Here is a 14,876-nt window from a genome sequence, read left to right on the forward strand (position 1 = left end):
CTTGAGCCACTGCGCCCGGCCTATACTTTCATTAAAAAGTTAATCATTCAGCCAGGCACAGCGGCTCACACCTGTAATCCCAGCACTTTGGGAGGCCCAGGCAGGTGGATCACCTGAGCTCAGGAGTTTGAGACCAGCCTTGCCAACATGGCAAAACCTTGTCTCTACTAAAAATACAAAACTTAGCCAGGTGTGGTGGCACACGCCTATGATTCCAACTACTCAGGAGGCTGAGGCAGGAGAATTGCTTGAACCTGGGAGGCGAGGTTATAGTGAGCCGAGATCAGGTCATGCAATCCAGCCTGGGCAACAGTGGAAGACTATGTTTAAAAAAAAAAAAAGTTAAACAATCATTCTATCCTCCTATCTTGGCAAAAACCGTATTTGCCACCTAGAGGACTAGATTGTCCCATAAAGTTCACACTAGACAGTGGTGACCTGGGAGATCCAGCCCCGAGCCTGCAGCCTGCCCATCCCTTCTGCATCCCACACTGGACGCCCCAGCCACACCCTCAAACTCCAGCCACAGTCCTTGCAAATAAATCTCCCTGGACCAGCCCTTCGCCACCAGTAGTGTAGCCTGCCCTGGCAGGATGAGCCCCAGGCAGAGGCCTGCAGGGCCCGGAAGCAGGCTTACAGCTGTCTGGGCCAGAAACCCCAGGAGCCTAAATTCTTATGATGCGGCTGAAGAGGGTGGGCACGGGCTGTAGGTGGGCATTTCTCCCTGAGGACCCAGCATGCCTTCTCCTTTCAGGTCAATTGTGTTTTCCCTTATGTCCTGGCTGTAAGGAAACTCAGGGGAAGCTCCATCCTTAAAGCTCCATCCTTGCACCCGCATTGACCTTGACTTGCATATTTGTCTTCTCCTTGACCTTGATCCTACTCTTCTGTTTTTGTTATTTATTTTTATTTTTTGAGATGGAGTCTCACTCTGTTGCCCAGGCTGGAGTGCAGTGGTGTGATCTCGGCTCACTGCAACTTCCACCTCCTGAATTCAAGCAATTCTTCTGCCTCAGCCTCCTGAGTAGCTGGGATTACAGGCATGCATCATTATGCCCGGATAATTTTTGTATTTTTAGTAGAAACGGGGTTTCACCATGTTGGCCAGGCTGATCTTGAACTCCTGACCTCAAGTGATCCGCCTGCCTCGGCCTCCCAAAGTGCTGGGATTACAGGCGCAAGCCACCGCAACTAGCCTGTTTTTATTTTGTTATTTAATTTGATGTGTTTTCTGTCATAAGCCTCTTGAGGGCAGGCATGCTGGATTCCAGACTCCCTGCCCTATGGGGAAGGGAAACGCTGTAAGACGCCAGAGGGAAGCCTCTAAATCAGAGAACTGGGGGCAGGCCTCCTCTTTCCCTGATTTAAAGGCAATCATGTGGCTATAGGACTTGCAGGAAGTTGTAGAAAAGCAGGTGAGAGATCAGAAGAGGGAGAACAAGTAGTTAAAGGTGAGTAGAGGATGGGTTGCCTGGGAGAAATTGTTCTAGAGAAGGAATGAGAGGTGAAGCCAGCTGGACTTCCTGGGTCAACTGGGAACTTGGAGAACTTTTCTTACAAGAGGTTTGCAAAATGCACCAATCAGTGCTCTGTAAGAACGCACGAATCAGTGCTCTGTAGCTAGCTAGAGGTTTGTAAAATGGACCAATCAGCACTTTGTAAAATGGACCAATCAGCACTCTGTAAAATGGACCAATCAGCAGGACATGGGGGAGGACGGACAAAAAGGGAATAAAAGCTGCACCCCACCCCGCCCCCCAGCAGCAGCAACCTGCTTGTGTCTCCTTCCATGCTGTGGAAGTTTTGTTCTTCGGCTCTTCACAATAACTCTTGCTGTTGCTCACCCTTGGGGTCCTTAAGAGCTGTGAGACTCACTGCGAGACCATGAACCCACTGGAAGGAACCAACTCCAGACAGGAAAATTCAGAGATGAGACAAACCCTGGTCCTCAAGTGCAAACTGGAACCACAACCCTGGAATCCCAGCACTTTGGGTGATTGAGGCAGGAGGATTGTTTGAGCCCAGGAGTTCAAGCAAAAGTAATGTAAGGAGATGCCATCTCTACAAAAAAAAAAAGGCCGGGCCCCGTGGCTCACGCCTGTAATCCCAGCACTTTGGGAGGTCGAGCTGGGCGGGTCACCTGAGATCAGGAGTTCAGGACCAGCCTGGCCAACATGGTGAAACCCCATTTCTATTAAAAATACAAAAATTAGCCAGGCATGGTGGCAGGCGCCTATAATCCCAGCTACGTGGGAGGCTGAGGCAGGAGAATCGTTTGAACCCGGGAGGTGGAGGTTGCAGTGAGCCAAGATCTTGCCATTGCACTCCAGACTGGGCGATAAGAGTGAAAACTCTGTATCAAAAATAAATTAAAATTAAAATTAAAAAAATTAGCCACATACAGTGCTTGCCTGTAGTCTTAGCGATTTGGCAAGCTAAGGCAGGAGGATTGCTTGACCCCAGGAAATTGAGGCTACAATGGGCTGTGATTGTACCACTGTACTCCAGCCTGGGCAACAGAGCAAGATCCTGTCTCAAACCAAACCAAACTGAAACTTGACAGTGATATTCACCTCCCTGGGAAGAAAACCTGGGTCTGGATTAAGGAAAGACTGAAGCCAGATCTAAGGAGGAACTTCCTGGCTGTGGTGTGGTGTCACTGAAGGGCCTGGCTTTAGGCAGTTTGTCTCTTGTTCAGTGCTTTGGGGTTTACCAACCATGGAGCCTTGGGCAACAGAATGGTGCCTCAGGGCCTCAGTTTCTCATCTGCAGAATGGGGATAACTAGAGTCTCTGCCTCCTGGGGTTGTCGGGAGGATGAGCTAATGTGTGTGCTTTGTTTCCTCAATGTATGTGATACCTGGGACGTCATAAGCAAGGAATTACTAGCTGCCACTGGAGCCTGCCCACTTGCTTCTGAGCTCCTTACAGCTCCCGGTTGGGTCCCGTAAGTCTCAGTTTTCTTTTTTTCTTTTTTTTTTTTTTGAGACGGAGTTTCACTTTTATTGCCCAGGCTGGAGTGCAATGGCCAGATCTCAGCTCACCGCAACTTCCGCCTCTCGGTTGAAGCGATTCTCCTGTCTCAGCCTTTGCAGTAGCTGGGATTACAGGCACGTGCCATCACGTCCGGCTAATTTTGTATTTTTAGTAGAGATGGGGTTTCTCCATGTTGGCCAGGCTGGTCTCGAACTCCTGACCTCAGGTAATCCGCCTGCCTTGACTTCCCAAAGTGCTGGGATTACAGGCATGAGCCATCGTGCCCAGCTGAGCCTCAGTTTTCTCACAGGTAACTTGGGGATGAAGAGGCTGCTTTCCTGAGGCTGCTTTAGCTTCCAGGACAGTGCAGAGGTCACAGACTCCATCCTTACTGGTAGCAGAGAAAGGCTCCGGAATCCCCTAGAGAAGCTTCAGTTAAGATGGAGGACCGCCCAACCTGAGGCTAGACATTCTCTCCCCTGAAGTCAGGGGCTAGGTGGGGTGATGTGCAGATGTGCTGCCCAAGGGCAGAAGCGGAGGGGAGGGGAGAGCCAGTCTGAGTTGTGACGACACTCGCTGGATGAATGGGGAGATCCCTGGCCAGTCACTCCCCTCTGCTTCTCCTTGGGGTTCCATCTGCAGAGTGGGGCTTGGCCCTCACGAAGGCTGCTGGGGACATGAGCAGCTCCGTTGGAGAGAGGGTGGGTGCCACCTGGGCACTCTGTCACCTGTGGAAAGGTGGCAATAGCACTGTGGGCTTTCAAGGCAAGGGAGGGTGGGAGGAACCAGACGTGAAGGGAGCCAGGGGAAGGGGTGGACACAGTCACTGGCCAGGAACAAGAGACAGTCCCTAGAGGAAGATTAGGAACCAACCTTAGCTTTAGAATGGAGACGATCATGAAGGAAAGAAAAGAGGCGACTTCTCTGAAGACAAGATTTTTGTAGACTTGGGGAAAAGCTGACAGTAAAGAAACAGCAAGAAGGCTGGGCATGGTGGCTTATGCCTGTCATCCTAGCACTTTGGGAGGCCGAGGCAGGTGGATCACTTGAGGTCAGGAGTTTGATACCATCCTGACCAACATGGTGAAACCCTATCTCTACTGAAAATACAAAATTAGCTGGGCGTGGTGGTGCATGCCGGTAATCCCAGGTACTTGGGAGGCTGAGGCAGGAGAATTGCTTGAACCCAGGAGACGGAGTTTGCAGTAAGTCAAGGTCACACTACTGCACTCCAGCCTGGGCAACAAGAGCAAAACTCTGTCTCTAAATAAATAAGTAAATAGAAAAAAAAAAAAGAAACAGAAGTGGACTGGAATTCTCACAACTCAAAACTATCCAGTCAGGACCAACTCCCTCCCAGAGCAATGTTATTTTGCTTTTTAATTCGCATGTGCCTTGCTTCCTTCCAGAAAGGATTTGAAGAGGTAGACAGCAAATGTGTATCCTAAAGACGAGTCTTTATTGAGGATCCACTATGCCCAGGCCAGGTACAAAGACTCCAACGTGCCTACCCTCAAGAGGCTGATGACGAAAAACACATCAGATTCAATAACAAAATGAAAACAGAAGAGCGGGGTCAGGGTCAAGGTCCACACGGGTGCAAGGATGCGGCTTCAGGTGGACCTCTAAGTTTCCTCACATCCAGGACATAAAGGGAAGCGTGCTTTATCAGAAAGGAGAAAGCATGCTGGCTCCTCGGGGAGAAATAAAGCTGAAGGTCGAATTGTAAAAGTGAAATGAACAATTGGCTGTGTCAGAGATACCAACACAAGAATTGGACTAGGGCAAGAAAGAAGATTCCGCCCGGCTGCTTTCTGGCACTTATATGATGGAGACCAGATGCAAAGCAGCAAAAAGGACTAAGTAGAAGGAAAGAGCTTAGTGCTGGAAGGAATCTGAGAGGTCATTTACGCTATCCTTTCGGTTTCGCAGATGAGGAAACTGAGGCCCTGGAGGCAGTGATTTGATCAAGGTCGCCTCTTACCCATCCCAGGGGCAACAAAATGCTCACATGGCCACTGCTGTCAGCAACTGTGCAGTCCCAGCTTAAGGACAGTCTGATGACTTGTGGAAAGGTGGCCAGTGAGGAGGGCACATCCCCAAATAAGAGACTTCCCAGACGTTCACAAATAGTATCTATAAGCCCAAAGTATCAGCCTTTGAGTGGAAGGTCAAGTGTAAACTTGCCTCAAAGCCATCCTTTGGGGAACAAAGTAGAATATGAACAAGCAAATTTTTACACCAGTAACAAGTCCACAACTGAGCGTGAATGGTGGTAGAAGGAAAAAGGGCTTTAGGTCCACCAGGATGTGGGCTCAGGGCTTCCCACGCCATAGCCAGGCTGCACTATGGGACTCCTTATCGATAAACTGGCAAGAATTAGATTCAGATAGATCATGGTGTCTGTATGGGGACCAGCACATAGCACACGGTCAACAAACATATTAACCTGTTCCTGGAGAGAGAAACAGCTTCTGCCAATTGCAATCTTAAAATTAACGACTTAGACACTTAAGCATCGTGTGAGCTGGTGAGCGTGGAGGAGGAAATAGTACACGAATAGGAAACGTTTGCAAATGGCACTGGGATTTAAAAACATAGAAAAAAGAAACCCAGGGGAATTGACACTGTGGAGAAAAGGCTCATCTCCGCTTCTGGGACAGCAGCCTGCTCTGGTCGAGGGGCCCATCCATCTTGGGAGACCCTCTAAGGACCCTTCATAGTTCAGGGCTACATGACCTAAGCCAAGTGGGGTCCAAGCTGAACAGCGCAGAGCAGACTGACCCCTGGTCACCAGGCCCTGGGTTGGGCTGCCTTTTAAAGTCAGAGAGAGGAGGTGGAAGTGTTTCAATGAACAAGCAAAAAGGTGAGTACTCCAGTTGAAGAGGGATGTTGGGGGGAGGTTTGTGAAAGGTACAACTGCGCAGGTGGACAGAAGCGAAATCATAGGGAGCCTCAGTACCAGATAGGAAGAGGGGAGCCATGGGAGGTTTTAGAGCAGGGGAGTGGCACCCTCAGCAATCCACCTTGTGAAGATGATTGGTGGGAGCTGGAGAGGAGGCGGGATGCCTGCTCACTCATGGCACAAGCCCCTATTTGCATTACTAATAAGATTGGTTTTCCTTGCTGGCCCAGCTGGCTCTGGCAGATAAGTGGGACTCTGTGCCCAGGGGCAGGTTTCCCAGAAAGGTCTTCCAGACAGACCTGGGTGCTTGGTCCTTTTGCTCCCATCCCCCTCCCCAACACACACGTACACACACTCAGTCCTCCCAATTTTTCCAGCCTAGCTGGAGGGAAAGGCTTGTGCCTGTCTCCTAGTTTGCTAGGCCTTACCCAGGCCATTAGGATTCCCTGACGACTACAGGCCTCAGCAGAGCCCCTTCCAGCTGGCGGCCCTTTGCCCTTGCCCCCCTCACCTCCACCTACATCTTCCCATGTGTCCCTGGTTGGAAATCTCACTCTGGGTCTGGCCGGTGGTTTTTGCATTTTTTTGCATTAGGCCAGGAGGATAACCAAGCCCCATGCCCTGAGCTGTGAACCTGGGCATGCCCCATGACCAGTTGGCCTCAGACCTGAGGCCTCTATGCCCTCTCCCGGGGGCTCTCCATTGAGCGTCAGGACCGCTACAGGAAGGAGCTGAGGACTCCCCTGTCCAGCCCCGCTTCTTCCTCTGCTAGAAATAGCAACTCCTCAAGCTCAGAGGCTCAGGGTTCATTCTTTGCACTGTCTGAGCAGGGTCTAGCTCTTATTCCTCTTTTTTTTTTTTTTTTTTTGAGACAGGTCTTGTTGCCCAGGCTGGAGTGCAGTGGTGCAATCTCAGCTCACTGCAACCTCCGCCTCCCAGGTTCAATCAATTCTCCTGTCTCAGCCTCCCGAGTAGCTGGGATTACAGGCGCCCACCACCACACCCAGCTAATTTTTTGTATTTTTAGTAGAGATGGGGTTTCACCACGTTGGCCAGGCTAGTCTCGAACTCCTGACCTCAGGTGATCCACCCCCATCAGCCTCCTAAAGTGCTGGGATTATGGCCACCACACCCAGCCTTCTTATTCCTCTTTTCTAGGACTCACAGTGATAGTTAACTTCTCTGGAAAGAACCTGACACTTCCCAAAGTGCTTTCACAAAGATTATTCCACCTGAAGTTCTTCATGGCCCTGCAAGCAGGCAGGGTAGGTGGTTGTGTTATTATCATCATCCAATTTGCAGATGAGAAAACTGAAGGAGGGAGGAGACTCATCGACAGTATCACAGCTCTTTGTGTGTAGAATTTAGGGCTCTGCACCCCCCACCCTTCCCTGAGATCAGCTTTCAGTGACTACCCTCTCCACCAGGCACAGATGGTTCAAATAGCTGGGCCACCTGAACGTGGAACACAGCCTGCAGGACTGCAATCTCGGAGCTAGAAGTCCTTGGCCAGCAGCTTACCCAACTCTCCTATTTATTGAGACTCAGAACAGTTAAGGGAGTTGCCTAATATCAAGATGGTGGCAGAGCCAGGTCTCAGGTGCCCTAACTCCCTGCCTGGAAGCTGACCACCTCCTCACACTGGCCCCTCTCACCCCAGAGCCCGCTCTGGCGTCTCCTTCATTCCCTAGATGTATGGGTGTGCCTGACATTTCTGGAATTCACTCCACACACATAATGAGGCCATTTTGAGAAGGCCCGCCTCAGGGGGAACCAGAGAGCTGTCTAGTGTCCCCATCCTGACCCCTGCCAACTCCTCCTGGCTGTACAAGCCAGGCTGCAAACAGATAAATCGACACTACCGGCTTCGGCAAGCCTACCCCCTGCTCACCCTACACCTTTCCAGCCTTAAGAACTAGCAGTGAGGGATTTGGGGTTCACCGCTGCCATGCAGGGAACGAGGCGGCCTTAGGTGTCATCAGGCGGGTTGCTGCACGGGTCAGTATTAATATGGGAAATGCTGATGTCAACTTAGCAGGTATGGAAACAGAATGGGGGCTCCTATCAATGGCATGCAAGTGATTGTAGCTGCACCCAGTGGCATTGCTGTGACTCTCTATTACTTTGACATGAGCGTATGGGGCCGCGCCTGCTGGCAGAACCGTTGTGCATCTGGGGTAGCCGCTCTCCTCACGAGAGATAGGCTGCCTAACGCTGAAGAACCGGGTTTCAGCCTGTGAGCACAGGACCTTCTCTCCAGCCCCCGTGGCCCACTGAGACCCGCGCGACAGAAAAGGAGCAAACGGGCAGGCAGGCCCTCCCAGGCAGGAGCAGGACAGGGTGCCCGAAGGAGAGTGTGGAGTTGCCACCCAAAAGATTCTAGAAACTCTGGTCGGGTGCGGTGGCTCACGCCTGTAATCCCAGCACTTTGGGAAGCCGAGGCAGGTGGATTACCTGAGGTCAGGAGTTCGAGACCAGTCTGGCCAACGTGCTGAAACCCCCGTCTCTACTAAAAAATACAAAAATTAGCCAGACATTGTGGCGCACACCTGTAATCCCAGCTACTTGGGAGGCTGAGGCAGGAGAATCACTTGAACTCGGGAGGCAGAGGTTGCAGTGAGCCAAGGTTGTGCCACTGCACTCCAGCCTGGGCAACAGAGCAAGACTCTGTCTCAAAAAAAAGAAACTCAAGAAACTCAACTCTGCCCAGGTGCCTTAGCTATTACCCTGCCCAGAAGCAGGGAGGAGACTCAGTGCTCCTTCCCAGAAGGCCCATTTTCCAGCACGTCACCATCCAGTCTCCCTTGGAGAAGTCCTGGGAGGTGGGATCTGGCCTCCTCCCTCTTTTCCCACCTTCTCCACTCCCAGAAGCTATTCCTGCACTCCTGGCATAGCCTCTCATTGAGAGCAGGAATTCCCTCTCTGGCAGCAGGATAAAGAAGGACCCTGCTTGGAGCTGGGACAGCCAAAGGGACAGGGCCTGGACGGGGAGGAGGTAGAAGTCTGGCCCCTGCTGCCCCCGGCCCACATACCTCCACCCCCTTACCCCCGCCCCAAGAATGTAATTAAGCAGCAGCTTCTGCCAGGAGCCAAGCTTTCTGCCTTCCGACTATAAATCACCTTCTGAATCATCTCTCAGCTCCTAGAGAAGGAACTTCTGCTCAGGCTGCTCCAGGCGGCCCTGGTGCCACTCCCCCTGGGAAGCCTGCCTCCCCCACCCCTCCTGTGCCCAGCCCCCTGGCTGTAGGTCCTAGCAAGAGTCTGGCAGACTCTGGGGGTCGGGGAAGGATTAGGGGACACTCCAGTAACCTTCTCTACCCTGTCCTCCCCTTCCTGGGCAGGCAAAGAGCTGCAGCTGCAGTGGGGTTAGCCTGGCCCAGTGCCCTCAACTTAGGAATAAAGCTACAGCACTGTGGGGCAAACAGGCAAAAAGAAGAAAAGGGGAAAACAGAGCCAGGTGTGGCAAATCTGGGAGGGCTTCTTGGAAGAGGCAAGTTTGGCTCCAGGGCTTCAGTGAGCCAATAGCTTGCAGATAGGAGGTGAAAACAGCTAACATCGATATATTTCCTGTACACAAGGTATCATTCTAAGAAGTATTCACTCAATCATTTTTGAAACCCTATGAAATAGAGGCAATCATTATACTCATTTTACAGATGAGGAAACTGAGGCTTGTAGAGGTTGACTTGCCCTAGGTTACCCAGGTAGTACATGAAAAAGCCAGATGTGAATGCAGACGGCCTGGCTCCAGAGGAGAGGGAGTGTTTGAGGCGAGGTTTGGAAGTGCAAGCAGGTTGGTTTGGCGGGAGTGGGCCAGCCAGCTCTTTGGGATTTAGGTCAGATGGAGTCACAAAAAGAAAGGGGTGGACTGTCTAATACAGGCCCGGAATGTGTGCAGTGGAGTGTCATGCTTCACAGCAATGAGCCCAGAACCTGTCATAGCCCTGTGACTCTGAGAGGCAGAAGGGACCCCTCCATATGGTTGAGGAAAATGAAGCCCAGAAGGAGGCAGGGACTTGAATGAAGCCCAGAGAAGGGAAGGGACTCATCCTAGGCCACAGGGTCCATTGGTATTAAACTTGGAATTCAGACCTAGGTCTCGCCAACACCCCACTCTAACCATTTTCCAGCATACAAGATAACATGGATGTACAGATGTAACTCAGGATGGCTCTAACCTTTGCAGGGGGTGTGTGTGGGGCTAGGCATTCCTCCTCCCTGTGTTAGGAATGGGGGTGGAGGATGTCTTGCCCTCCTTGGCAGCTGGAGAAGGTTTCTGTGGCTCACATCAAGGTTCTGCTCAACTCCTGGCTCATGACGTCTGAGACCAAAAAAATCTTCCTTTTTCCCACTTCTTTTTCCCTTGAAGGATCTGTTAGCTGCATCCTCCTGTGAGATAAGTCACCTTTCCTGTGCCATCCCCTGGCTTCTTGTCTCCTGCGCAGACTGAGGAGAGACTTCTTCCAATTCTACATCTGCCCAAGTACCATTCATGTTTATTAGCATTAAGTTCTGTAGTGAATAGGATGAGAGATGCTTGCTGGGCTGAGTCCATTCTTTGGAGATTGCTAACCAGAGCCCTCTCTGCCTCAGTTTCTCCACCTGTGTCAGTGACTGAGCATGTACCCAGATGCCAGAGTGTGGGCTCTGGTAGGGCTTGGCTGGGTTTGCCACTAGTGAAGCTGCAGCAAGTACCTCCTAAAGAACTTGGCACCAAAGTCCAGCTCCTGCCTCTTTTGACCTCCTTGCCAAAGGTCTTCCCACCAGGCCAGGATTAATTGCAGGGCAGACATCACAGACCCAAGCCCTCAGGTTCCCTGGGGTGGAGGTGGGGGTGACACTCAGACTCCACCCATCACTCACCTCTTGGCCCCAGAGCTGTTGACAAAATGCTCTGAGAGTCTAGAACTTTCCCTGAGAGCGTCCCCTTCCCCCATGCCGTCCCCACACATATTAAAGCAGGTTCTTCTAAGGACATAACTCAGCTCAGGCTCTTGGTATTATTATAACGTTTGACCTGTTTTTTTCTTTTTAAGCAAAATGTGATCCTATCAGAAGAATACCAACAGATCAGCCACCAATTTTGCTCCCTCTGGACTCCAAAGCCCCACCCATGATGGGGGCAGGGTGAGCAGGGGGGCTGTTAACTCACTTCCAAGAGACCTGGACTAATTTCCCTGCCATATCCCCCCAGGGACAGGTCTGCCCTGGAAGGGAGACCACCCGGTTAAAGCCTGGCCATCCGATCTGGTATCTGCCCATCTGTCTGTCTGTCTGTCTGTGGGATCAACAGCCTCCAGCTAGCTCAGCTCCTCACCAGCCCCAGCCAGCCCAGCCCCAGTGAGCTGTAATTCCTGCCTGTTACAAGTGTTAACACCTGGCCTGCGGCCTTCCTCCCCCGCAGTCTCCAGGTGCCTCCCTGAGCCCAGCCCACTGACCCCCACGGGGTTTGACTGAACATGTTCACAGGCCTCTGAAAGGCGGGTGGAGGTGGGAGTGGGTGGGAGAGGCAGCAGGACATGTGACAGATGGGGAAACTGAGGTAGGTCCTAGGCAGGTGCTCGAGTGGAAGGATGGGTCCCAGGATGACTAGAACTCAGGTGTCCTATTTCCCAGCTCACTGCCCTTGTCCTCTGCAAAACACTTTCACCCAAGCTGTGAGGCAGGGCAGTCCGGGGACCCCTGGGTGAAGTGTAAGGAAGCAGACCCAGATGGGTGGCCACTGGTCCTCAGTCACACAGCGGCAGGGTGAGCTCCTGATCTCCAGCAGGCCCCTCCATCTGCGCATCCACTGCTGGAATGTAGCAGGTGCTGGGCTAGGCCCTAATAACATAGGTTCATCCCCCCACCCCACACCCCCAAGAAGGAGAAGAAAGACAAGTTTCTCCAGCAGGAGCTAACTGGGACTGACAAGGGGAATTTGAGAAATCAGTGCTGCTGTTTCCTGTCCCGACTCTGTCACTACCTGGAGAACATCTCTTCCTCCCAAGGATGTCAGTCTGAGGCCCCTTAGAGCTGTCCCTTCTGGTCAACCTTCTCTCAGGACTGGGGTCTGAGCAGTGCGGGCTCAGGGTGTTGTGCTTGAGGGTCCGCATGGACGGAAATCCCAGCTACATGACTTCCCCTGTAAATCCTTCCTGGGGAATGAGTGAGCTGGGTGGTCCAAAGAGGGCAGGCTAAGATGGGCTGAGATGCTCAGTGCTGGAATCTGACTGCTTGGCGGGGGCTAGGTTGGGGAGTGGGGGCAGAAATGGGATCAGGAAGCAGAGGCCCATCTACTCTACAGCTCCAGCCCTAGCCCTGAGAAGGTGACTCACCCTCCACCCCAGCTCCAAGACCAAAGGAAAACAACCTCAGAGAGAAGGGCCAGTGACTCTAGCGCCTGGACAGACAGGACAAGCTGGTGTCAAGGAAGCCTCTGCCCCTGCCTCCCTATCCCTGGCCAGCTGTGCCCCCGAAGCCACCTTGTGAGACTTTTGCTTCCTGTTGGACGTTCCCTCCGGGCCCATGGCTGCCCACCACACACCCAAGCTCAGGTGTCATTCATACCCACAGGTAGATGTCTGCAGACATGTTCACAGCCACACAGCCCCGGGCCCAGCACCTGGGGACAGGATCACAGGCAGACTCAGACACAGCCTTCACACAGCTATGGACTTGAGTATCGCTCTCCTCCTTACAAGCACAATCAGGTCATGGCCATGAGCACTGATATTCACGCACAAAGACATCTGTGGGGCTTTCCCCACACTGTCATGAAGGCATGCGCGCGGACGTATACACACACACACACACACTCACTCACATGCCCAGTCATGAACACAGTCAAGCCCAGCGTCACAAGCAGACACAGGTTCTGACCTTTACATGGGCAAAGATACTTCTAGACTTCTCTCTGTCTCTCACACACGTACATACACACATCACAGCATCAGCCACTTGCTAACACTTGTGTGCAGAGACACAGCACAACCTGTCATGGGCCATGGATTCCCCAACACACCCACACGATTTCACACCCACAGTAGCCCAGTTGCAGGCACAAACACTTTTGCACGTAGAGACACACTAGTGTATAGAAAACACCTCTCGGGGTCATAGACCCAGAACACACACACACACACATCTCTCTCCTCGGCTTAGACAAAGCAGCATTCCTGTCCCCCACCAAATTCCCAAACAAGCCATGTGTCTAGCATTATGTTAGGGCCAATGTCTTGACCTTCCAGGTTTCCCCAGTGTTTCCTCCGATTGGGCAGCCCCTATCCAGATGGTCCCCAAGACACCATTTAACACCAGAATCTCCACCAACTGGAAGAGTGCCCTCTTCTAGCTCACAGGGCTGGAGAGCCTGGTCTCTCTTCCTCAGTCCCTGCCACCTATGGGCTGCCAAGCCTTTCCTTCCTACCCTCCCCCAACCCACGAGAGTCTCTGCGAAGGCAAGGCAAAAAACGGCATGGCCTTGGCCCGAGAATGGGAAGAGGGTCAGGAATGGCCAGGTGAGGCTAGACGGGTGTCGGCAGCAGTCTTTCCCTAGACTGGCCGAACCTCCTTCCTGAGGTCCCTGGCTGCCCTGGCCACCCCATGGGCTTCTTTATGTGCTGGAAGCCTCAGGTTAGCCCAGCCCCACGGAAAGTGTGGGTTGGGCAGAAGAAAGACTTCCCCTTGGCTGGCTGTCCTGGGAGCAACTCCTAGTACCCTCTAAACAGAGACCCTTGGCCATGTCCCCACCCTCTCTCCCAGGGGCCCCAAACACCCAGACACAAATGCTACCACCCCCAAACAACTGGAAGACTCGGGGTGTGGCCCCCAACTCTCGCTGTCTCTGCTCCTCCTACCCTAGGCTCTGGGTTGGTGAAAGGCAGGGAGTCTGGGGACCTGCAGGCAGTACCGCACCATGGTGGCACTTCTCTCTGACTTTCACCCCGGGGGCCACAGCCCATTTCTCACTCACAGATCCTAAATTCTTCCTCCTCACCTCCCACCCCCAGGCCGAGGCTCTCCTGCATCCAGGAGGGGAAGATTCTTTAATTAAAGTTTTCCGGAATGCAGGGGGCTGGAGACTGGGGAGAGGCGGGGTGTAATTTAGAGAACTGGTTTCAGTGTCTTCCCCTCTGGCCCCTGGGACCTGCGGAGGGTGGGAGAGTGGCGATGGGGCCTCTCAGAAAACAAGGGGACTCTTGGAGCTGGGGCTCCCAAAGGGATGTTTATTCCTCACCCCAGCCCCCCAGACATGCACAGCCCCCCAAGCACTGCGCCCGGCTTCCCAGCCTTATTTACTAAAATGTCTTTTGTATCTGCATTTCTCAGGGACGGAATTCTCCTTTCCCTCTCCCTTTCTCCTCGGTCCTCGGTTTTCCAAAAGGAACAAATGTGACATGGAGAATTGGATTTTTGGTCAAAGAATAACAAGACTACCCCTCCCAGACAACCCATTTTCAAGGAACCCCCCTTTTGCCAGGGTGGACAAGCAAGAAATGAATAAAATCCGAATTCAATGGCATCCCGGATCAGCAAATACCATATTCACTTCAGAGGCTCAAGATGAATCTAGAGCAGTGGGGAGAATCTGATGAAATACCCCCCACCCACTCCCCTGCCCCGGGAGGAGCCCTGAAGCCTTTGGGGTCTGAAATAGGAAGGCAAAGGGGGGTTATTGTGGGGGAATCTCTTGATGGAGGCGCCAGCAGAGGTGGGGTGGCAGTGAAGGAACAGGATGGTTTTGCCCATGAAGACCCCAAAATGGAGAAGAGGAGTGGCTGGGCCCCAGGGACAGTGCTGGATTTCCAGAAACCCAACTGCAAGCAAATGGGGGGTCTTCGGGGGCCTCAAGATTGGGACGGGCAGCGGGTTAGGATCTAAGAATAAGAAACCTTCTGAGATGGGAAAGTCCTCCAGCCCCTGCAGCGGGGAGCAGGGAAAATGGTGATTATCAGAGGAGCCAGGAGTTGGATTCTGAAGGCGACACCAGCAGAAAATCCAGGAGGGGTGGGTGG

General features: G+C 52.5%; 1 protein-coding gene across 1 annotated transcript in view; it reads right to left on the bottom strand.

Moving 5' to 3' along the window:
* The window catches only part of WNT3 (wingless-type MMTV integration site family, member 3), a 57,325-nt gene that overhangs the window by 42,085 nt on the left and 364 nt on the right, over nucleotides 1-14,876 (bottom strand). The window lies entirely within an intron of this gene.

The sequence above is a fragment of the Colobus angolensis genome, unplaced genomic scaffold (assembly GCF_000951035.1).
Source record: "Colobus angolensis palliatus isolate OR3802 unplaced genomic scaffold, Cang.pa_1.0 Scaffold377, whole genome shotgun sequence".
NCBI lineage: Eukaryota > Metazoa > Chordata > Mammalia > Primates > Cercopithecidae > Colobus > Colobus angolensis.